Here is a 26,579-nt window from a genome sequence, read left to right as displayed (position 1 = left end):
ATATTCTCATGATGTTAGGTGAGAATGGAATCTCTACTTTATTTTTGTACAATATTTTGTGAACTTTTTATTGGTGGTCATGGCGTAAGAATGCCAGCTGTTAGAGTGGCAGGAGCTACAGAGCTATGAACATTTGGATACAATAGCAAGATGGCTCAAAGCACAGGCTTTGCGTAAGAAAAATCTATACAATCACTTGTTAGTTGTAGCAGGAGCTATGAGCCCTGCCCCTCCTCTTATCACTTCCTTGTCTATGGCCTTTCTCTTGTATTCAAACCCTACTTTGCCCACCCATCCAGCGTGCTAGAAGTTCCATCCCCCAGATAATATCCCTCAATATATGACTGACATGAGCTGGTATATAAATATCCCAACTCCATTTACCCTCAAATGAGAAAACTAAGGTGTGTTTCTACATCAGTTCCCTGAATTTCCCCAGCAAGATTACACTCTAATTGCCTGCAATGGTACTAACTTAATAATTCATTCTTTATTGGTTGCCTCTCCTTCCTTAGCTCACTTTCCTTCCAATAGAGTACAGTATTTTCTTTACCTCCTATTAAATTATTTAATCTTGAATCCTTGTCTTAGAATCTGCTTCTGATGAAATTCTACTAAAATGACAGCTGTGTAAACTTACGAAACTTACTTAATTTCTCTGTACGTCAGTTCTACATCCCCCAAATGGAATTGCTTAAAAGAAATTAAAAACTTAAAGAGGCTCTCACTAGCCAAATCTGTGACAATTTGAGCATCAAATAAATAATGATAAAAGCAGATATCACCTACTGAATAATATTAATATAAGCATCTTATGAATCCATACCAATATAAATGAATAAATGAATATGGAAAAGAGAAAGATTTTTCCTTATGGTATAAAGTCAACCAATAAATATGGAAGGAGTGATGAGATTAATAAATAACCATTTGACATCATAGTAATAATTAATTTTAGCTAAATTAGCACACAGGTCAAAGTTTGAGGAATAGGACATTTACATAGTCTAAAAGTACCTCCCCATAAAATACTTATTGATTACAAATCAAGAAAGAGTAACTTTATAACTAAAAAATCTATAACTTTATAACTAAAAAATCTATCAGACACCACCTTGATCAAATTAACATTACCAGTTATTGGATAAATTGAAATCACAAACCACTCAATAGATTATTATAAAAGCACATCACCACATTCGTCATACTCCTGCCAAAAATGCATAATCAAATCTAATCATGAACAATTATAAAATAAATTGAAATTGCAGGACATTCTTCAAAATAACTGACTGGCTTATAATCTTCAAAATTATCAGATCAAGAAAATCTAGGAAAGAATGAGGAACTTACCGGGCAGACAAAGAATAAGGAAATCTGATGCAATAAACTGGCTCTTTTTGCCATAAAGAGCATTATTGGAACAACTTGTGAAACTCAAATGAGGTCTGAGGTTTAGATGATAGAAGTGCACCAACGTTTAGTTATGTAGGAGAACATTCTTGTTTGTAGAAAATATTCACTAAGGCATTCAGGGATATTCACGCTTCATGATAGCAACTTATTTTCAATGGCTCAGAAAAAGTAAGTGGTTTTATTCTCTTCTTGAAACTTTTCTGTAAGTTTGAAAATATTTCAAATTATTTTTAAAAATCGAATTTATCTCCAATTATGCCTATTCTGTTTATTTCGGTAATATTTTCATAAATTTTTCAATGAACTGGTACTCAGAAACTTATTTACAAAATCAAAACTTAAAAAAAGAAATCAAGTTAATGCATCAAAGGTACTTGGAGGATTTCTTCCTCCCACCTTGATGAAGTAATTAGTACCAGATGTATCCTCTCACCATAAACAACTTGAAAACCTGACACAATATAGGGGGAAAGACCTGCTTTCAGATAATGGATAACAACAAGCACAGGAGTAAGAACCCTAAGAGAACAAATATAAAGTTAGCCACAATTACTTCATCTTTCTACCTGGAGGCATTTTCTGAACTGCAGCGCAGGAACGGAGAACACAAAGAACAACAGTTTGTTACATTGAGGAAACAGGGATAGGAATATTGGGGAGCTAAAACGGCTGGAATTTGCAAAGCAGGGAATCAGAGAGGAGGGTACTACACAGAAAAAGAGTGCTAGAAATCTTCCTCGGTCTCCCTGAGTCTGTTGTTGAATGAGATATGCATGCATAGAGTGACACTCCACGAGGCCTGGGACAGTTCTGCCAAGGAAATGAAAGCTCCATTCCCAATGTTCACAAAGAGATAAGAATTGCTGTGTTCCAATCAGCCAGAGTAGAGAAACCTCACTGAATCCTGAGTTATTCAGCAAAGACACATGAGTAACACTTTAGTAACAGGGAAAAACCAGTCCTAGAATAAAGGCCACTCTAGACTTACCCTAACAAAGCTTCAAAACAAAATTCAAAATTATCAAGTTGGTTATCAAGAAACTTAACTACCTGTCAAAACGGACTTCTATACTCCTTAAAGTCTAATAATTTAAATACTCATATGACCATAACATCACAATGTTAACCAAAAATTATTAATACCAGACATGCAAAGAAGCAGGAAATTGTGAACCATAACTAGAATAATATCCAGCCAACAGGAAAAGATCAAGAAACAACAGGGATAATGAAATTATTGCTTAAGAACTTTAAACAGTAAATATGAACAGCTTCAAGTTTTTTAAGGAGGTATGAGTATAATGACAGGAAAAATGAAACATATAAAAACGACTAAATAGAACTTCTAAAGCTGAAAAAATGTAGTATCTGTAATAAAACATTCACTGGATGTGATTAACAGCAATAGCGACAACGGAGAGGAAAAAAAAAATCATTACACCTGAAGACCCAACAATATCTCTAAACTGAAGCCCAGAGAGTAAAAACTGAAAAGAAAAAAAAAATCCTCAATGACCAGTGAGACAACATTAGCTGGTTTAACATATACATGATTGGAGACCTATAAGAAAAGCAAAGAAAGAGAAGAGCAGAAAAAAAACATTTGAAGAAGTAATGGCTGAAAATTTTGCAAATTTGATAAAAACTCTGAATCCACAAGTACAAGAAGCTGAAAAAATCCAAGCAAGATAAACACAAAGAAAACTACACGAAACAGAGGGGCAAGATGGCGGAGTGGAGGTGACCTCCTGGATTTGTGCTCCCGGAGAGGAAGGCGTGGATCTCCACCTGCCACAACGCTGGAGGATTGCTCCTCCACAGGAACGGTGGGGTGAACCCACGGAGAATCACCATGGGACACAGGGAACAAGAAAAAACAGAGGCGAGTGGGAAGTCCTACAGAGATAATTTGGAGAGTGCGGGACGGAAAACAGACAGCGGAGTGCGGGACGGCCGTACCTGCCTCACCGACGAGTGGGGCGGGTTCAGCCCCACAGCAAAGCGGCTTGATCTCCCCACTGACCCCCACATCCACTCGGTCAGGGATCTGGCTGAAATTGGTGCAGACTCACCGCGGGAGACGCGGAGCTCCGAGGACAGGTGACAAAGGCGGGAGAGAGCTTGGACTCTGGCGGGTCTCCTTGGTGCCCGATCTCTTAAAGGGACAGACGCGGACCTGCACCGAGGCGAGGGGCCGCGAGAGTGAAATATTAAAGCAGGACTCTTTTGCTCTTTTCTTCCCCTACGGCGGCTTTCCGGCCGGGGAGCCGCTGTGGGCCCTGGCACCTGCCGAGCTATGAACACTCTCCCCCGGCGCTTCCCACCTGCGGACGCGCGGTCGCCATCTCGGTTCCCACAGCTAAGCGGAAAGGACCTTGGAACATGGCGGGCCTCCGCGGTGCCCGATCTCTTAAAGGGACAGATGCGGACCTGCACCAAGGCGAGGGGCCGGGAGCATGAAATATTAAAGCGGGATTTTTTTTTTTATCTCTCTCTATCTTTCTTTCTTTCTCTTTTCTTTCTTGTTTTCTCTTTTTATTCTTGTTGTTCATATTGTTTCTCTTTTTTTTTTCTTTTTTTTCCTTTCTTTTTCTTTTCTCCTTTTCGGGGGCCCTCCAGCCCAGGAGCTACTGTATACTCCTGAGTGCTCCAGACCCCCAGCTCTGATTCCTATCAGACCCTGAAAATTGCCCCCCAGTGCCAGTGATCTGCGGGTGGGCAGCAGCAACTGTGCGGGCCAAGGTCTAACTGCTGCAGAGCCATAGGGTGCCAGGCGGCTCCCCCGGAGGCTCCATCCCCTGATCCATAGACCCTCTCCAGGTCCCCTTCCCAGGTGTGAACACTGAGTGCTTCCCCAGACGCAAGAGTGTGGAGCCCGGACCTTGGGAACACTGGGACAGTGTAGCCCTTTGCCCGTGGGAGCTGCAGCAGCTGGGGCACTGAGGGAGTGAGGGCACTGCCTCCCCCGCCTAGCCAGTGTGTTTCCTGCAGAAAGAGACAGAAACCACACATCCAAAGGAAGAATCAAAAGACAGGGGGAACAAAAGAAAAAGAGAGGGAGAAGAGGCTTTCTGCTAGCAAATAGTGTGAATCCTGCCTACTAACTGAAAGTCCACAACACAGTGATTTAACTTGCCAAACTGGTCTTAGGTCAAGCCAACCCTCTGGGGGTGGACCCATCAGAAGCAGTCCCCCAACTGAGATAGAAAAAAAAAACTCTAAACAACACACAACAGTCTCCCCCTCTAGACAAAGGAAGCAACATACCTAGACTGTTTCACAGCCTAAGAACAGAGTACAAGACGTGCTGTTAACTAGACTAAAGCTGTGAGAAAAGATCTAACGATAGAGCCAGATGGGAAGGGCTCAGCAGAAAAATATGGGGAGCACAAAAAACCAAACGGAAACCTCGCCCCCAAAGAGAAATACCAACTCTCCTCCAATTGGCACAAGCCAGTTTCAGAATACTAACATGTTACCAGAAGAATTTCAGTCTTGGGTTATAAATAAGCTGAATGATATACAACAAAAAATTGATATCCAACGCAAAGAAACCGCAAAAAAATTCCAGGATTTGGAAGAAAAATTCACTAAAGAAATAGACATATTGAAGAAAAACCAAACTGAACTCCTAGAAATGAGGGATTTATTCAGGGAGCTACAAAACACAGTGGAAAGTCTCAAGAACAGGGTAGATCAAATAGAAGACAGAATCTCAGAGATCGAAGATAACTTTTTCCAATTAAATAAGACAGTCACACAGATAGAGCAAAGAAATAAGAAAAAAGATCAGAGTCTTCAAGAAATGTGGGATTATGTGAAGAAACCTAACGTGAGAGTTATAGGCATCCCTGAAGGTGAAGAAGATAATAAGCAAGGGCTGGATAAACTATTTGAAGACATAATGGAAGAAAATTTCCCAGGCCTTGCTAAAACTTTAGATATACAGGTTCAAGAAGCTCAAAGAACCCCTGGTAGATTCATAGCAAATAGGAAAACACCACGCCACGTAGTCGTCAGACTGACCAAAATATCCACTAAAGAGACCATTCTTCGAGCTGTAAGGAGAAAGAAACAAGTAACATACAAAGGGAGACCCATTAGAATTACGCCAGATTTCTCAACTGAAACTTTACAAGCAAGAAGAAGTTGGGGCCCATTCTCACTCTTCTGAAACAGAATAATGCCCAGCCTAGAATCTTGTACCCAGCTAAGCTAAGCTTTCTATATGAAGGAGAAATTAAGACATTCTCAGATAAACAAGGACTGAGGGAATTCACCAAGACAAGACCACCCCTCCAAGAAGTACTCAAAAGAGAGTTACACACGGATCATCACAACAAAGACCCACGAATGTAAAACCACCCAAGAACTAAAGATCAAATTCTAGCCACCACAATGGCTCAAGAGAGAAAACATAGCAATGAAGTTCTACCCAATAAGATAAACAGAAACCTGTCCCAATTATCAGTTCTCTCACTAAATGTCAATGACCTGAATTCCCCACTCAAGAGACATAGACTGGGCCAATGGATAAAAAAACACAAACCAAGTATCTGCTGCCTTCAGGAAACACACTTAACCGGCAAAGATGCATTTAGACTGAAAATAAAAGGATGGAACTTGATATTTCAAGCAAATGGTGGCCAAAAGAAAGCTGGTGTGGCAGTTTTAATTTCCAATAACTTAGTCTTTAAACCAACAAAAGTAATAAAAGACAAAGACGGTTACTACATACTGGTGAAAGGCACAATTCAACAAGAAGACATAACCATACTTAATATATATGCACCCAATCTAGGCGCACCCAGATTCATAAAGCAAATCCTACTTGATCTAAACCAAATGATAGACAACAACACTTTAATAGTTGGAGACTTTAACACCCCACTGACAGCACAGGACAGATCCTCCAAGCAGAAAATAAGCAAAGACATAGTAGACTTAAACAGAATGCTAGAACAAATGGGCCTGACTGACATCTACAGGACATTCTACCCGAAATCCACTGAATATACATTCTTCTCATCGGCTCACGGAACATTCTCTAAGATTGACCATATCCTAGGCCATAAAGCAAGTCTTAAAAAAATAGAAATCATACCCTGCATCTTCTCAGATGACAATGGAATAAAAGTAATAATGAACCCTAACAGGAACTCTCATTCCTACTCAAAGTCATGGAAGCTAAACAACCTTCTTCTGAATAACAATTTTGTAAAGGAAGAAATTAAGTCAGAAATCAAAACATTCTTTGAATTAAATGACAAAGGTGACACAACTTATCAAAATCTATGGGATGCAGCTAAAGCAGTCCTGAGAGGAAAATTGATTTCCATAAATGCCTATTTCAAAAAGACAGACAACTTACAAATAGACAACTTAATGAATAGACTCAAAGAGCTGGAGAAAGAAGAACAGACTGACCCCAAACCCAGCAGAAGGCGAGAAATTGTTAAGATCAAATCAGAATTAAATGAAAAAGACAACAAAAATACTATAAGGGAAATTAATAAAACAAAAAGTTGGTTCTTTGAAAAGATAAATAAAATAGACACACCACTGGCTAGACTAACCAAGAGCAGAAAAGAAAAATCTTTAATAACTTCCATCAGGAACATAAAAGGAGAAATCACAACCGAAGCCACAGAGATCCATGACATTATCTATGAATATTACAAAAATCTTTATGCACACAAATTGGAAAATGAGGAGGAAATGGACAAATTTTTAGAAACACACAGCCTTCCCAAGCTCAATCAGGAAGAAATAGAATTCCTGAATAGACCAATATCAAGATCTGAAATTGCAACAGCAATAAAAAACCTTCCCAAAAAGAAAAGCCCTGGTCCAGATGGGTTCACACCTGAGTTTTGCCATACATACAAAGATGAACTGGTGCCCATCCTACATAAACTATTCTTCAATATTGAGAAGGATGGAATTCTCCCCAACACATTCTACCAAGCCAATATAACATTGATACCAAAACCAGGAAAGGATGCCACAAAAAAAGAAAACTACAGACCAATTTCTCTCATGAACGTAGATGCAAAAATTCTCAATAAAATCCTAGGAAATCGTATCCAAGTGCTGATTAAAAAAATAATTCATCACGACCAAGTAGGCTTCATCCCAGAGATGCAGGGGTGGTTCAACATACGAAAATCTATAAATGTAATTAACCACATAAATAGAAGCAAAAATAAAGACCATATGATCCTCTCAATAGATGCAGAAAAAGCATTTGACAAAATTCAACACCGTTTTATGATAAAAACACTTAACAACATAGGCATAAATGGGACCTACCTAAAAATAATACAAGCCATATATGACAAACCCACAGCCAACATCATACGGAATGGGGAAAAATTGAAAGCATTCCCACTCAGAACTGGAACCAGACAAGGCTGCCCACTGTCCCCATTACTTTTCAACATAGTATTGGAAGTCCTTGCGAGAGCTATCAGACAAGAGAGCAGAATCAAAGGTGTCCAAATAGGGACAGAAGAGATCAAACTCTCACTCTTCGCTGATGACATGATGTTGTATCTGGAAAACCCCAAGGACTCAACCAAGAGACTCCTGGAATTAATTAACGAATTCAGTAATGTCCCAGGTTACAAAGTCAATACACACAAATCAGAGGCATTCATATATGCCAATACCATTCAATCGGAGAACCAAATTAAGGACTCAATACCTTTCAAAATAGCAACAAAGAAAATAAAATATCTAGGAATACATTTAACTAAAGAGGTAAAGGACCTCTATAAAGAGAACTATGAAACGCTAAGGAAGGAAACTGCAGAACACGTAAATAAGTGGAAATCCATACCATGCTCATGGATTGGAAGAATTAACATCGTGAAAATGTCTATACTACCCAAAGTAATCTATAGATTCAATGCAATTACTATTAAATTACCAACATCATTTTTCACAGATTTAGAAAAAATAATTATACACTTTGTATGGAAACAGAGAAGACCCCGTATAGCAAAAGCAATCTTAAGCAATAAAAACAAAATGGGAGGTATTGATTTGCCAGACTTCAAACTATACTACAAAGCTGTGGTTCTTAAAACTGCTTGGTATTGGCACAAGGGCAGGGACACAGACCAGTGGAACAGAACAGAAAACCCAAATATAAAACCATCCTCATATAACCATCTAATCTTTGCCAAAATAGACAAAAACATACTCTGGGGACAAGAGTCCCTACTCAATAAATGGTGCTGGGAAAACTGGATAGCCACATGTAGAAGACTGAAACAGGACCCACAGATTTCACCTCTCACAAAAATCAAATCACGGTGGATAACAGATTTAAACCTTAAATGGGAAACGATTAGAATTCTAGAAGAAAATGTAGGAAAGACTCTCACAGAGATTGGTCTAGGCAAAGAATTTATGAAGAAAACCCCTAAGGCAATTGTAGCAACAACAAAAATAAATGAATGGGACCTGATTAAATTAAAAAGCTTCTGCACAGCCAAAGAAACAGTCATTAAAATAAACAGCCTACAGAATGGGAAAAAATTTTCGCATACTACACATCAGATAAAAGACTGATAACAAGAATCTATTTAGAACTCAGGAAAATCAGCAAGAAAAAAATCAAACAATCCTATCAAAAAATGGGCAAAGGACATGAATAGAAATTTTTCAAAAGAAGACATAAGGATGGCCAAAAAATGCATCAAAAAATGCTCAACATCCCTAATCATCAGGGAAATGCAAATCAAAACCACAATGAGATACCACTTAACTCCGGTGAGAATGGCCTTTATCAAAAAATCCCAAAACAACACATGTTGGCGTGGATGTGGAGAGACAGGAACACTCATACACTGCTGGTGGGAATGCAAACTAGTGCAACTCCTATGGAAAGCAATATGGAGATACCTTAAACAGATTCAAGTAGACCTACCATTTGATCCAGCAATCCCATTATTGGGCGTATACCCAGAAGAACAAAAGTCATTCTTTAACAAAGACACCTGTACCTGAATGTTTATAGCAGCACAATTCACAATTGCAAAGATGTGGAAACAACCCAAGTGCCCATCAATCCACGAAGGGATTAGTAAACTGTGGTATATGTATACCATGGAGTACTACTCAGCTATAAGAAATAACGATGATACGACATCTCTTTGGTTCTCCTGGAGAGAGCTGGAACCCATTATATTAAGTGAAGTATCCAAAGAATGGAAAACCAAGCATCACATGTACTCACCAGAAAACTGGTTTCCCTGATCATCACCTAAATGTACATCAGGGAAGGATACCAATTGGATATCAGACCGGGATGGGGGGTTGGGGGAGGGGATGGGTGTATGCCTACATGACGAATGCGTTGCATACCCTCTGGGGAATGGTCATGCTTGAAGGTGCAGACCTGGGGAGGTGGTGGGGGGAGGGGATGGATGTATGACTACATGATGAGTGCCAGGCGCACTGTCTGGAGAATGAGAACGGACGCGCCTGGGACTCTGACTCGGGGGGATGGGCGGGACATGGACAATGTATATGACCTGAACTTATGTACCCCCATGATGAGCTGAAATTAAAAAAAAAAAGAAAACTACACGAAACAATATCATGATAAAATCAATGAAAACCAGTCATAAAGAGAAAATCCTAAAAGCATCCAGAGAGAAAAGAAGTGTTAGACTAAGAGGAGCACATATAAGAAGTAATGCTTGACTTCCCATCAGAAATAATACAAGGCAAAAGACATTTCTAAAGTACTAAAAAAAAAATGATTAGATCAATGCCTGGTGCTTACTACTCTTTAAAAGACAGCTAGACTTATAACTACTCATATGTAGATATTTCCATGTATTCAATAAGCATTAGTAAGCTAGTAAGCATTTATTGTGTACCAAACTCTGCTACCTGCTCTTGAGGAGTTCACCATCTGGTAGGGAGATAAATAAGGGAATGTAACAAGGGATAAAGTAGAAGCAAAACCAGATTGTTTAAGAATCTCCAATGAAGTGAACAATCTACCATCCCAAGAAGAAATTACTTGTCTTTTAAAGACAAGTGGATGTTTGTAAGAAAAAATAAAGTGAATAAAAAAATTACAGGGAAGCAAGAATGTGTGTAAAGGCATATTGCTGAGCAAAATCGTGGTGAAAGTAGCTCTGAGCAGCAGGAGACGAGGCTGTGTATGAGATAGGGGAGAAAAATGAAATTAGAGAGGTTCATAAGTCAGACCATGTAAAGACCTGATATGACATGGCAAATAGCAAGGATTTTTGCCCTGAGAACATTGTGGCATCATGAAGGCTTTAAATAGAGAAATAACATGATTGGATTTTTATTTTAGAAAGGTTATTCTCCTCTTGGAGAATGGTTTGGGGGCAAGCAGACAAGTTAGCAAGCTAAACAATTTAGTAATTCTATAAAGATGGCCTGGACTTAAGGATAGTTTGGTAGAGATGGAGAACTGTCAACAAAATTTAGGGGCCAAATGACTCCCAATTTTCTCTATTTAGTAATAGTTTACAAAAATATTAAGGAAACATTCTACCCTCACAAGTACTACTCCCCAATCTTCCAGACACAAACTCCCTAAACTTAACCTTAGCTTAAGAGTTAAATTATTGCCCTGCATTTGGGAAACTGCTTTCGCATTATTAAATTAAACTTGATTCAAAGCTAGTAGAAGAGGAAGTTGAGACCCAAAACTCCAGATTCAGGACTAAAAAGGAGAAAAAGAATAAACATATGGAAAGAATTGCTTTTATGCTTTATATTTGAGCCAGATTTAAATTTGAGCCCAGATTTCTTGTTGTGCCTTAATCAGGGCCAGATCTTATGCTGAGTCTATAGTGCTAAGCCTACAATATAAAAGAGAGCATGATCCTAGGGCAGATAGTCTGTGTTTTACAAGTGAGACTTGACCTTATTCACAGTGTAGCTCCTGCTGAATTTTCCTTGCTAAAACTTGAATTTTTCTGCATGGCTCTGTGGAAACCACTTCTCCCTCCCAACCTTCACCAGCTCCTTCCTAATTACCAACCTTCTGACCTTGGTTACTCAGGACATATCTCTAGTAAGCATGTCTAGACACTTCCAGTACTGATGAGAACCAAGGATGCTGTATTAGGTAAGCAAATTACTAACTTTTTTGGCTCCATTTACTTTATTTACAAGAGAGAGATAACAATGCCTTATCTCCAGAAAGTAGACTGTCCTTAGTCATATCTTGATCCTTCCTATAGTGCTACAATTGATCTATAGCTGAGACTGAGAAAAAAGAGTCTGTAGACTCTTTTATTTTAACCTCATTTGGTAAAATCATTGGTCTTACAGCACTGGATGGTTTCTCATTCCTGCTTAACCACACTGAGTAACTGAATCAGTAAATTTCATAGGATGTACATACAATGCTATCATCTCACTTGACACCTAATGAAGTCCTGGTACTGATAGATATAGGGTCTCTTGTTTATTAAGAAATTCCAGTCAGGAATCTGAATTTTAATCAGCTGGCCAAAGAGAAGCAGTCTGTGCTGTGTGCTGTTTAACTTATTACATACACAGAAAAATCTCCATACATTGATTCATGTGTGTATATGGAGTGCTAGGGATTTCAATAATTTTTTCAACTATAAGTATTGTACTTATGGCTTTGTGAGCTATAATTGCCGATGTGAATGGTATAATCAGCTAATAAATAATGTGGAAATGCTTCATGAATAAAATTAACCTGTGTGGAAAGTAGAAAAAGAACCCAGAAATTCCATCACCTGTGTGTGGCCTTAATCCCTTAGAAATGCTTTTAGTATAGACAAAAAAATATTCTAAATAACATTTTCAGTCCCATTCTGACAGCATACAATTAAATGTATGATCCACATTTACTATTTCATGTTTAAATTATACAGCAACAAAAAGCTCATGTCCTTTTGAACCAGAGCATTACCTCAGCCTTTTCACATATCACACTTGCAATAAACTATACCTTTGTCTTTCAGTGGTGAATATAAAGGAATAGATGAAAGGACTCTCATAGAAAAAATAATATTTAAATGTAATGACCATTTGGTGAAATTGCTAGAACAAAAATAATGGATTTCTATTTCCAAAGTAATAAAATGAATTTTTTAGACTACTTATTTGTCTGCTTGTAAATGTTAGCAATAATAAAAGGTTGTCAGTCCTTTAAAATAAGAAGTGATAATTCACTTTTAACAAGTAGACTTTGCCACACTTTCTTCGTATCATCTGACACTCTTGACTACATCAAGGATCTTTAAAGTAATAATTATCTACAAAACAATGGACAAGCTAGTCAGTTAAGTAAATTCCTGACTTAACCTTTAGCAATAGGAGGAATATATCAGAATAAAGTAGAGGATTAGACTTTTTTCCAAATATTATTAAATTGATCTAATGACCAAATTCACTTTAAAAACCATTACAACTAGAATTAACTTAAGAACTGAATTTAGGAGATTTGAGGAAAAAGACATTTTTATTTTACTGACATGTGCCCATGAAGTAAAATTTTTGAATTTCCTAGCACCTAATATATTAAGGGGACAAGGAGAGTTGGATAGAATGTAGAGTTTTCATAATTTTATATTTTAATACCTCTCTTATGTTATTCAAATAATTCAGGTAGCCCAGTTTTAGGAGGGTGCATGGAGAAACTGAAGCAGGAGACAAATGTAAGAAGCAAACATTGTGATGATCATAGAATCATGAGCCATAATCTCTCTTTGTTCTTAGGATAAGTTCTCATTTCTTGCCAGAAGATGACTTGCAGACCTGCCCCCACCAGATTTACACTGAAGCCCAGTTTACACTCAAAATAGGAGGCACCTCTGTACCATGTGTTTCCTCTATAGTGCCTACCACAGTGCTTTGCTTCAAATAGAAGATACATGCTGAGCTTAAGAGACAAGCTTTACAGGTTATAAAACAATTCTAGAAGAATTTAGTACTCAGTCATTACAGCATTCACCTACAGGATCTCAGAAGGAACAGAAGCCATTAGGTACAAAGCTATAGTCATCAAAACAGTATGGTACTTGTATATAAACAGATACGTAGACCAATGGAATAGAATAGAGAGGCCAGAAATAAACCTGTGCATATACAGTCAACTAATCTTAGACAAAGCTACCAAGAATACATAATGGGGAAAGGATAGTATCTTCAATTAATATGCAAAAGAATGAAATTGAACCCTTATTTTATACCATATACAAAAATGAACTCAAAACAAATTAAAAACATAATCATAGACCTGAGGCTAGACATTATAACTCATGTCTGCAATCCCAGCACTTTGGGAGGCTGAGGTGGGAGGATCACTGGAGGCCAGGAGTTTGAGACTAGCCCAGACAACATAGAGACACCCTGTTCCCACAAAATAAAAATAAATAAATAAGAAAAATTAGCCAGGCATGGTGGTGCACACCTGTAGTCCTAGCAACTTGAGAGGCTGAGGTAAGAGGATTGCTGGAGTCCAGGATTTGAGGCAGCAACGAGCTATGATCATGCCACCGTACTCCAGCCAGGGTGACAGAGCAAGACACTTTCTCAAAAAAAAAAAAAAAGAAAGAAAGAAAGAAAAATAAGTAAATAAATATAAGACCTGAAACCATAAAACTCCTAAAAGAAAACATAGGGGAAAAGCTCCATAACATTGAGCTTGACCATAATTTTTTGGATATTATACCAAAAACACAGGCAACAAAACCAAAAATAAACAAGTGGAATTATTTCAAACTAAAAAGTTTCTTCACAGCAAAGGAAATAGTCAACAGAATAAAAAGGCAACCTATGGAATGGGAGAAAATATTTGCAAACCATATGTCTGATAATGGATTAATATCCAAAATATATTAGGAATTCAAACAACTCAATAGCAAGTAGACAAATAACTGGATTTAAAAGTGGGCAAAGGAACTGAAAAGACATTTCTCAAAAGAAGATATATAAATGGTCAACTCGTATATGAAAAAGTGTTCAACATCACTAATCATTGGGAAACTGCAGTGAGATATCACCTCATACCTCTTAGGATGGGTAGGTTAGGGAGAAATGAAACCACTGCAAACTGTTAGTGAGAATATAAATTTGTACAGCCCTAATGGAAAACAGTATGAAGTTCTTCAAAAAATTTAAAATGGGACTACCATATGATCCAGCAATTACACTGCTGGGTATATATCCAAAGAAAATGAAATCAGGATTTCAAAGACACATATGCACTCTGATGTTCATTACAGCATTATTCACAATAGCCAAGATATAGAATCAACCTAAGCATCCATCAATGAATGAATGGAGAAAGAAAATGTGATGTGTGTGTGTGCACGTGTGCGTGCATATACACACACACAGAATTAATATCATTCAACTTTCCAAAAGAAGAAAATCTTGCCATTTGCAACAACATGGATGAACCTGAAGGACTTATGCTAAGTGAAATAAGCCAGGCATGGAAAGATAAATACTGCATGATGTGTGGAATCTAAAAAAGTCTAACTCATAGAACAGAGAGTAGAATTGTGGTTTACCAGGGGTTGGTGGGGAGAGATGGAGGAAATGGGGAAATATTGGTCAAAGGGTACAGACTTTCAGTTTTAAATGAATGAGTTCTGGTGATCTAATGCACAGCATGGCGACTATCATTAATGAGTTGTATACTTGAAATTTGCTAATAAAGTAGATTTAAGTGGTCTTACCACACACAAAAAATATATAATTATGTGAGGTGATAGATATATTTATTATCTTGATTGTGGTAATCATTTCACAATATATACATACATCAAAACATCACATTGTGTACCTTAAATATATACAGTTTTTTATTTGTCAGTCATACCTCAATAAAGCTGGAAAAAAAATTTTAAAGAAAAAAATGGCTTTAGATAAATCTATAGAGACAGAAAGCAAATTAGTCACTGCCTAGGGCTAGGGGTGGGAATAAGGATTAACTGTTAAGGAACACGAAGGATGTTATTGGGTGACAGAAATATTCTAAAACTGCATTGTGCTAATGGCTGCACAACTCAGCAAATTTACTGAAAATCACCAAATTGCACACTTATAATGGGTGAATTTTATGTCATGCAAATTATACCTCAATAGAGTTCTTCTTTTAAAAAAAAAATTAGAAGGAGAAAAGGCTTTTAAGATAAAACCATGGCACCTCTGAGCCTACCTCAAACTTCTACACAGCTGTGGTTCCAGGAGGCTTCTAAGATAAACTCTGCAAGGTGATAATGAGAATGTTCTTCTCCCCTCTGTATCCAGGAAACAAGCAGAAGAATAACTAATATCAAATCCAAGTCACTAAAATAGCACTTATAAAAATATCTTTTCCTTTCTTAAATTGATTGTTAGGCAGTTTTGATAAGAATATCTAATCAATAAACGGTATGTTATAATTTCTCTCTAATAATTCTCATTTGGATTCTAAATATCATAGCGTTTTTAGCCTTTTAAGGCTACTGACTGAAATTTATTTCCTCATGCAGGTTCAGAAAGGAAATTGGTTTGTGTTATCAAGCCAGGCCCATTGTTCCTAACACAGCCAGGAGACCTGGCACCATACAGCAATTCCTGCTAGAGAAGGACTCAGTTCCTTAGCTCAAGAACCAGTAATTATGGCAGAACTGCTTGAAGAAGCTGATTCAGCACATAGCCACGCCATCTCTAACCTAGGCTTGAACTGTATGAAGATCGGGTGATTTGTCTGGTTTTTTAAACAGCCAATGAAAAAGCATTTTTGTGTCTTTCTTTCCTTTCAGCAGAGACTTTCAGCACCATATGCCTAGTTTTGGTATCTACTATAGGCTGACTCTGTCTCTCCAAAATTCACATGTCTAAGATTTAACCCCTAATACCTCAAAATGTGACTATATTTGGAGAAAGGGCCTTTAAAGGGGTAATTAAGGCAAAATGAGGTCATATAGATGATTATCAACTTACAATGTGACCAGTGTCCTTAGAAGAAGCAGAAATGAGGACAGAGATAATGAACAAAAAGAGAAGACCATGTGAAGACAAAAGAAGACAGTGATTTAGAAGCCGAGGAGAGAGGTCTTAGAGAAAACTCAATTTTGCCGACATCTCCATCTCAAACTTCTAGCCTCTAGAGCTGCGAGGAAATAAATTCCTGTTGTTTAAGCCATCCAGTGTGTGGTGTTTGTCGTAGTAGCCCTACACAAACTAATACAGTGCCCTCTTCTGTTTTCTTGAGTTTCTTTTTCTCAGGCAGTGGCATGGGTAGGGAGAAGAAAGGGAGGAAAGGCAGGGAAATATAAGAGAGATAAAATCCAAGATCAAACATTGAATTTCCCCGCCTCCCTCCTTCTCATCCCCCACAACCACAGTCTTGACAAATTATTTTTGCCAGAACACCCCAGAACACCCTCCCCTCCCTTCTGCCAACAGTCCTGCTCTGTGCCCTGTTGTAATTTATCCCTTCGCCTCCTCTTCAGTTTCTTATTCTTCTATGGCCTTCTGGCTTTTTATCTCCCTACCTGGCTAAGTCTCAGCGTCTGACATTTCAGCCATGGTTTCATGATCATCATAGAATCTGCCCATTTCCCTGACATTCTGACTACTCTCCATTTTAGTAGTCCCCAATCTCCAGTCCGAACTGGCTTCCACACTTGCCAGGGGTGCTTGTTAAAAATACAGATCGCCAGCCGAGATCTACTAAAAGAAGATCATTGAAGGTACAGTCCTTGAATTTGTATTTTTCATAAGCCTCTTGAGTGATCCTGAGTCCTGGAATGGTTTGGGAACTATTAACAATGCCAATTCTCTACTCTGAGTGATTCTAATGCTCATTGTCCCCACTCCTTTGTTGCCAAACATTGCTCAGAACATCACAACGCCACACTGCTTGGATCATTTGGGCCCCCAGAACGCTTCAGAATATTTTCAGTGTAGTTTGATGAGTTTCCATCTAGTTTTCCCAGCCACTTAAGTTATCTCTCTCCTAAACTTTGTTTTATTCTCATACTACTTCCTTTGCTCACAGCAGGAAATGTTGCTGCCGTGTTACTAAGAAGATATAGGCCAGTAGGTTTCAACTGTGGCTGCACATTAGACTCACCTTGGGAGTGTTTCGAAATACTGGGGTGTGGGCTCCACCCCTAGAGACTCTGGTTTAATTTGGCCTGACATGGAATCTACATATCAGTATTTTTTTAAATCTCCCCAAGTGATCCTAATGTGCAGCCAGTGGTAAAATCACTGATCAAGGCCATTTGACACCAAATTATCTCAACGTCTAACCACACACACACACACACACACACACACACACACACACACACACATATTCTTTAACATTTTTTCTAATGTAACCTAGCCTAACCTTTCTTCTTTTCATAGAAGATGACTTACATCTATTCATTTTCAAGACTTACCCCCACCTGTGTCCCTGACTTCATTCCATCCCATCTCCCCTGGGAACTCATCTGATACTTTTTTCCCACTGTCTTTTCTATCTTCATTCTCATTTTTATATGTGTTTAAGCAATTTTCCCACCAGTTGCAAACACATACAAATCTATTTTGTAAGAGCTCTGCTACCACCACCAACACAACAATGACAGCAACATTACATTTTATTCATCCATTCAGAATCAAACTTCTCTAACAAAATAATTTATGCCCATTGTCTTCCCTCTCTCTAGCTTCTTCAACCTGGACTTCAGTCTCTTCCCATCCCACTCCTATCTAAATACAACCAACACGTTAATTTCCCAAGTACACATCTGACCTAGCACTTCTTTGTTTAAAAACCTCCCATGGACCTCTACTACTCTCATTCGGTCAACATTTATTAAGGGCCTACCTTGTGCCAGGACAGGATGCAGAGCACTAGAGGTACAAACATACAAAATGAATCAGACTCAGACTGTATCCTCACTCAAAGAACTCAGAGTCTGATTTTTAGAAAAGTTATGCTTTGATGACCGTAAAATTAATTCTACTTTCAAAGTAAAATGTAGAGTCTTTGGATATTTGCGATCACAGTAGACCATATTGGATCTACCTCTCTAACTTTATCTTTTAATAAAGCACTTGCAATAAGGATTAGTAGAAGGATCACAACTGGCATTTAATCCAGATCTGACTCCAAAGACTTATCTCTCAATACAAAGGAAAGAAAGGAGATACTAATGATTCTGGAGTTTCTTCCCTGATTGGCTTGGAGGATAGTGATGCTGTTAAATTAAAACATGACATGAATGAATGAACTAATGAAAAAAGGATCAAAGCAGATAAAAATACAAAACAGGTAGAAAAATGTGAAAAATCAGAAAAGGTAAGCAGAAGGAGACCAAAATGAGGACAAACAGGGAGGGAAGGAAGTAGGCATAGAAAGAGAGAATGATAAAGGAGGAAAGGAGGGAAGATGATGACAGAAGCAAAATAATAAAAATATGAAAGAGTGGTTGTTTCACAAACATCCACAGCAAAAAATTTCTGAATTCATTTCAATAATTTTTCATTTTAAGAAATATCTCAAGAAAAACATTGAGTGTCTTCCCAAACAGAGAACACCTACAGGTGTGTGTGGAGCATCGCTGGAGTAGGCAAGACTAAACCAGGAGCACAAGCTCGGCCAGCCCTGGAGAAGCAGCAGGGAAACATCCATTTCAGACTCTGGCAAAAGAATTACCAAGTCATGGGAATTTTTCCTAAATAGCCTAGATATTATTTTGTTGTGATTATATTACTTTCTAGCTTTATAATTACAAATGATTATATCACCAACAATGTATACCAATATTTATCTTATTAATAGAAAAAGTAGCCCTCACATTCTGAGTTTATCATTAAAAAATTCTTAATAGCAAATAGAAGGTACAGTCAAAGATAATATAAACTTGACAGAGTTGAAATCACTTAATCTTCAACTGCAAGTAGCTATTTTATAGGGATTTTATGAGATTAAATGCATGAACTCATGTAAAGCAATTATAGGTACTGAAAGCCATTACGTATTATTATTCTGAAATAGTTCTTTGTTTCTAAAAGATGGGCACCAGATTAAGGCCTTATTAAATCCAGTAGGATTGGTATTCTTATTTAAGCTTCCATTCAAACAAAAATGTACTAATCCCCAGATTTTATACCCTCAACCAGTCCTAGAGGGCACTCTGGAGTTGGGATGGTTCTTCACAGTTGACCTGAATGGAGAAGAGAGAATGGGACTTTACACTCCTGTATTAACCAGTCTCTGTGTGCAAACTGCCCCCAGGCTTTGTTCTTGGGTGAGGACCTTCTATTCCACTGCAGGCAATTCCCAGAAAGCAGTCAGATAAGAGATATCAGCCACCAATAATCCCAGAAGCGGGAAGAATGAGGGACTCAGTCCTGAAGGAGGACTCTGGGTGACTCACAGGATCCACTACAAACACAGAGGGGCTATTTGTAGAGTTCCTTAGAAGCAGGAAGGTAAAGAAACTATGTTCTATTTTTACCTCTCCCCTAAGGCACTCCCCTTCTACAGTACAGACACCAAGGCCCAGGCAATATTCGCTGTGGACAAATCAATACAATTTTAAGTTGTGATCAGTTTTATTTACCTGAGGATATTCACACCTTTGTAGGAACCAGCCTCTCCTACATCCTTAAGATGGCATTAGTCTCATCAAGCTCCAGTATCCCTGTTTATTCTTTCTATCACATCTGACTTCCATAATTCACAGATATTTTCTATATTATTCTTGAAATATTAACAGACAGTAACACCATCCAATAAGAAATGTTTACATAGCATATTCTGTATATTCTTGCTTCATTAGCCCATGATATACCTAGACCTGCAAGGTTGGGGATGGATAGCCTAGGAGTACAGGTGTCTGGCCACACATATATAATCAAAATCCTATTAGTACACAGCCCTTAATCCTGACTGGGTCCAGACTTTTCCAGTACAGGCTGTCATTTAGTATCTGCTATCTGTCTTATACAGATGTAATGTGATATAATCCCATGTGCATTTTTCACATATTTAACAGTCTATTTTGAGGCAAGAGACACTCCACAAAATCAAGTCAGCTTTGAGAAGAAAGAAGAGCAGAGCAGATCAAATCCCTAGAACATGTTGAAAGGGAGGGATAGATGTAGAATATACCAGAGATATAGAGATCCAGGGGCTAGGCTAGTGGAAGTTTAAGATGGTTAATTTTATGTGTCAGCTTGACTGGGTCACAGGATACCCAGATAGCTGGTTAAACACTGTGTCTGGATGTGTCTGTGAAGGTGTTTCCAGAAATAATTAGCATTTGAATTGGTGAACTGAGGAACTAAGTAAAACCACCCAACATGGGCGGCAGCATCCAATCCCTTGAGGGCCTAAATAAAACAAAAAGGAAGAGGAATGCTAAATCCACTCTCAGTTTGACTATATGAGCTGGGTCAGCAATCTTGTTCTGTCCTGGACACTCCTGGTTGTCAGCCTTCAGACTCAGACTATAATCTGCACTATGGGCTTTCCAGCTCTCAGGCCCTCGATTACACCACTGGCCTTCCTAGATCTCCAGCTCATAGGTGACAGATTCTGAGACTTCTCAGCCTCCATCACTGCATTAGCCAACACCTTATACTAAACCTCTTTTTAGAGAAATACATACAGATAGATAGATACAGATATAGATAAATCTATTGGTTCTATTTCTCTCAGACCACTAGTTATAGTTTCTTAAACATCAGAAAGTACAATTTATGCACCTGAAGAAAGTTTCTGATTACTCAGGAGCAAGCAATGCAGTTTCTTTCCTAGTGCTAAATAACTGAAGATTGATCAGAAGTTTCATTCCAGTTTTGTGTGTGTGTGTGTGTGTGTGCGCACGCACATGCACATTTTGGATGGAATTGTAGGTAATATGCTCAAAATTCTTTTTCTCATCATTTACATTTTTGGAGGAAAAATTCATGTGTTGCAAGGATCATGAAACAAAAGAGAGAAAAACAACTTCACAGACCAGAAGTTACCTTCAATACCATATTTAATGGCTCTATATTTCAATTTTGTTCTATCTTCTCAAATACATTTTATGGGGCTGTGCTGTTATGTGTGAACGACACTATAACTTCAGACAAAGAAATACATATCTTACTATGTTTTATTTTACATAATTGAACCATCTACAATAGCATTGTTTCAGACATAAAGACAAATGATTTAACTTTTTAATTAAGTTTTAAAATCCCTAATTAAATGTCTAAATTGCAAAGAACCATTCAGTCTAAATTGTCTTTAGTTTGCTGTGTGTGGATTTTCCTATTGCATGGTGACTGCCAGAGAAAGTAACAAAGAGCTATAAATCAAATTCATACTTTGTAATTGGTATCATTAATGCATCTTTCATTATCCAGCAAGACAAGGACAGAGACCGTATAATACTCCAGGTAAAACATAATGCTCCAGGTATAATGCTCACTCATAGTGGCTGCTAGCACCTTCTGTCAGGCAAGAAATTTTGGGAGTCTATTGGGCAATATGTGCCTGTGAAACTAGTGGCCTGGAAAACTTAACAGGACATGACCAAATGGCTGATTACGTCTACATGGGTCCAGATGTGTTTTATAATATCTGAAGGTGTTTTTTAAAACATAGAATTTTGAGAACAACTAAATTCTCTGAGAAGACTCATAATTACCCACATTTATGTTAAATGCTGGAACATTTAGCCTTTTATATGCATTCTTTTTCTTGTTGCTGTTTTAGAGATGGGGTCTCACTATGTTGCCTAGGCTCAAGCAATCCTTCTAGTTCAGCCTCTCAAGCAGCTGGGATTACAGGTGACAGCCACCCCACTAGGACTTTTTACATACATTCTTACATTTAGCTGCGTATCAGTCCTATGAAATACAAAGTATTTTTGTCTATGTGAGGAAACTGAAGCTTAGAGAGAATTAGTAAGCTATTTAAAGTGATTCAAGTAGCAAGTGGTAGAACGAGGATTCAGAGTTAGGTTTGTTGTGGAAACCACAAGGGGGCTTCGGCCTAGGTCCAGTTGCTCTTCGCACAAAGATCCAATTATTGAGACAACAAGGATTACCGAGGAAGAAAGGAATTGCTTTCATATGAAAGGCATCTTTTTGGGAGAACAGGATAAGCTGCCTCAAATTTGGCTCTCTGACTGAGAACGAGATCATGAGCTTTTAAAGGAAGGGCCACGTGCCTTGGGGCAGATTGTTGTGGGGAATGGTGAATCTTGGTGTCAGGAAGTCTGCCAGGGTCCTTCATAACCTCAGCTTCTTTGTCTTGCAAAAAATCCACCATTTCTGGGAAATAACTCAAAAAGTCAAGTAATTAGTTAAGGAAATGGGTTATAAAAAAACATAAAGAAGTCATTGAAATTTCTTCATAGGGCCCATTACAGGTTCTCAAACCTAACTGTGCATTAAAACATCATTATCTTATCTGTAAGAAAAATGCAAATAAAAACTATACCTATTAGAATTGGTATAATTAAAATATTGTCACTACTAAGTGATGGCAAAGACACAGGGCAAATAAAACTCTCATACATTGCTGAAACCAGGGAGGGACAAGGTACAAAATAGTATAGCTCTTTTGGAAAATAGTGGGCAATTTTTTATAAAATTAAATATACCCTTACCATCGAACCCAGCAATCCCATCCCTAAGTACTTATCCAAGTAAGAAAAACTTTCGTTCACAAAAAATTGCATACACAAATGTGTGGCACCCTTATTCATAATCACCAAAAACTAGAAACAGCCCAAGTATCCTTCAACTGGTGAATAGACAAACTATGGTAAATCCATACAATGGAACACCACTGAGCAATAAAAGGGAATGAACTACTGATCTACACAATGACATGCATGAGTCTCAAACCTATTATGGTAAAGAAACCAGGCTCAAAAGTCTGCATATTTATGATTTCTTTTATATGACATTCTGGAAGAGGAGAGGCAAAACAGACAACAAAGAGAGAGAAAGAGAAAACAAATCAGTGTTTGCAAGGATCTGAGCATGAGGGGAGAAGTTGGCTACAGAAGGATATCTTGATTTCATGAAAAAGAAAGGAGAATGGAATCAGAATTACACAGCCAAATTTGAAAAGTTTGCACTAAAACAGTAGTTGTCAACCGCAGTGTTTTCTCACTTTGGCACGTCATGATGGGGCGTCTACTATGTCACAATTAATGTGTTACTACTAATAATTTAATACATTTGTAAATAGTTAATATTTTTTAATAGTTGCTTATTTTTACACTTAAGTTAGAGATAACTCAAAGTTAATTACAGTTTGATGTCTTGTTTGCTTACCTGTCTTCTGAAAAGCTATTTTGACTGGAAAAGAAAGAAAAACACGTAGAGCTATAGCTACTGATCATACTCCAGGAAATCTGGATTTGATGGGCATGCTAGCAACCACCATGCTATGCTGAGTGGCCCTTTCACAAAATATAGCTGATAGGAACTAAATTTGCACCATTATACAGAATAACAGCTATCTGCAATCTGAAAAAGGTCTTGCAGCACATTTAAATCCTCTCACTTTGTTTTATCTAGATTAGATGTAGTTTGCAAAAGCAATGGAATGTAAATATAGTGAGAGGGTATAAAAAGCATTCCTATAATAATTAGATGTGTGTGAGGGGGCATACGTGTGTTTTAAGGTTGAGAATCACTATATCGCTTCTGAAAGTAGGAAAAAATAATTTGTCTATTTCAATTTTACTCATTTTTTGACCCCTAGACAATTCTAGTGAATAAAACTATGACTGATGTTTGAAACAAAATAGTTCTAAAACTGAAATTTAATACATTTCAAAATAGGCCAGGCGCGGTGGCTCACATCTGTAATCCTAGCCCTCTGGAAGGCTGAGGTGGGTGGATCGCTCGAGGTCAGGAGTTCGAGACCAGCCTGAGTGAGACCCCGTCTCTACTAAAAATAGAAATAAATTATCTGGACAACTAAAAGTATATACAGAAAAAATTAGCCGGGCATGGTGGTGCATGCCTGTAGTCCCAGCTACTCGGGAGGCTGAGGCAGGAGGATCGCTTAAGCCCAGGAGTTTGAGGTTGCTGTGAGCTAGGCTGACGCCACGGCACTCACTCTAGCCCGGGCAACAGAGCGAGACTCTGTCTCAAAAAAAAAAAAAAAAAAAAGACAAAAAAAATGTCAGTATACAAAGTAATGGCTAAAATAAACCAAAAGGGGAATGAATATAAGCCAAAACTGTACATTTTTGAATGATCTAAAGGAAACATTTTAAATTCACAGCTGAGGAATATAGGGTGTCGTCCCTGAAGAGAGTACTCAAACTTCTTTGTACATAAGAATCATTAAAAGAGCCCATTTATATCATATGCTGTGGTGTGCTGCCCAGATCCTACTTCAGGACCAACACATTCATTCTTCCAGCTGCTAGGAGTACTGACTACTAACAACTCACAACTAAGTCCCTCTCCAGGCATTTCTTCATCCAAAAGGGAGTTGCCTGAATCAGGTTACATCCTTAGATTCTAGCAAATGACAGTAACCTAACAGAAACTCAACAAGTGGTTTTCCCAATTGCAGCTGCTTTGCCAAATGAGGTATTTCTACTACAGAACATCAGCACAGCTCCAGCAACACTGTATGTCACCCTTGATTTGGCAAATTCAATCTTTTCCATTCCTATCAAAAAAGAGGATCAAAAGTACTGTGCATTCTCATGAGATGAATAACAATATACTCTAATGTGTTGCCCAAGGGCTATGTGAACTCTCCTACCCTCTGTCATAATATAATTCAAAGGCACTGGGAGTATTTGAACATTCCACAGAACATTTAGTTGGTGCATTATATTCATAAGATCATGTTAATTGGATCAGATGAGCAAGAAGTGGCATGTAGGATAGAGGCCTTGACAAGAAACATTCACTCCAGAACAAGGAAGATAAGCTCTATGAAGATTTAGGGGCCCACCACACCTATGAGGTTTTCTGGAGGAGTCCAGTGGTCGGGGCATGCTGTGACATGCTTCAAGGATAAAGAAAAAATTATTACACCTCAGAATACCAATGCTTAATCATCTGGCAGGCTTCTTCATATTCTGAATACAGCATATCTGACACTTGGGAATACTGTTCTCAGCTGTCTAACTCATTTGTGCTGTGGTGAAAACAGTCCTGCTACTTGTGACTCAGTTCATATCAGATCCTGTGGCACTAGAGGTACCTATAATAGGAAAAGATGTTGTGTGAAGCTTATGGCAAGATCCAGAAGAAGAATCACAGTGTAGATCCTCTAGGGATCTGGTGCAAGGCCATGACATCTGAAGCAATGAACTATACACCTTTCAACAACATCTGGCATGTTATTGGACTCTAGTGAATATGTAGTATCTGACCTTGAAAAATCAAGAGATCATGCTGCTAGACTTGCCCATCGTAAGTCATGCACAGTTAGATTCATCAAGTTACAGGTGAATGCAGTAGCAATATACCATTAAATGAAACAATGCATTTAGAACTGGCATGAATGAGGCCATAGGGTACAAGTAAGCTGCACAAGCAAGTGGTCCAGACTTTCACGTCATCCACCACTGTTGCATTTGTGCCTCTCCATCAGCTCACACCTCTTGCTCTGGGGATAAAGTTGGAGAAGGAGCCTATATGATCAGCTGATGGAAAAAGACTCAGTTTGGTTTACAAATGGGTCTGCTCAGTGTGTGTGCAAGCTGCAGACGAACAGCTGCTGCATTACAACTCCACTCAGGGGTGGCCTCAAAGATAACAATGAGGGAGAGTCTCTCAATAGGTAGGCTTTGGGAATGTGCCTAGTCAGCCACTTTGGAAGAAATGTGGTCAAGGTAAGAATATGCATGAACTCTTGAGCAGTGTGAATGGTTGACTGGTTGGTCAGGAGTCTAGAAGGAAAAAGATTTGAGCATCAGGGAAAAGAGGTCTGAGGAAGAGCTCGTGGAGAACCTATAAAAGTGGGCACAAAAAATGTGATAATCATTGTATTTCATGATGATTCTCACTGGACAGCATCCACCTTGAAAAAGACAGCAATCAAGTAGACAAAATGACTCAACCAGTTGACATCAGGAAGAAACTATTATCTGCCACCCCATTGTCATTGTTAAAGGGATGGAGACAACGTAGACCATAGCTCAGTA

The sequence above is a fragment of the Lemur catta genome, chromosome 7 (assembly GCF_020740605.2).
Source record: "Lemur catta isolate mLemCat1 chromosome 7, mLemCat1.pri, whole genome shotgun sequence".
In the NCBI taxonomy this organism is placed as follows: Eukaryota; Metazoa; Chordata; class Mammalia; order Primates; family Lemuridae; genus Lemur; species Lemur catta.
Note: the sequence above shows the minus strand (reverse complement) of the source record.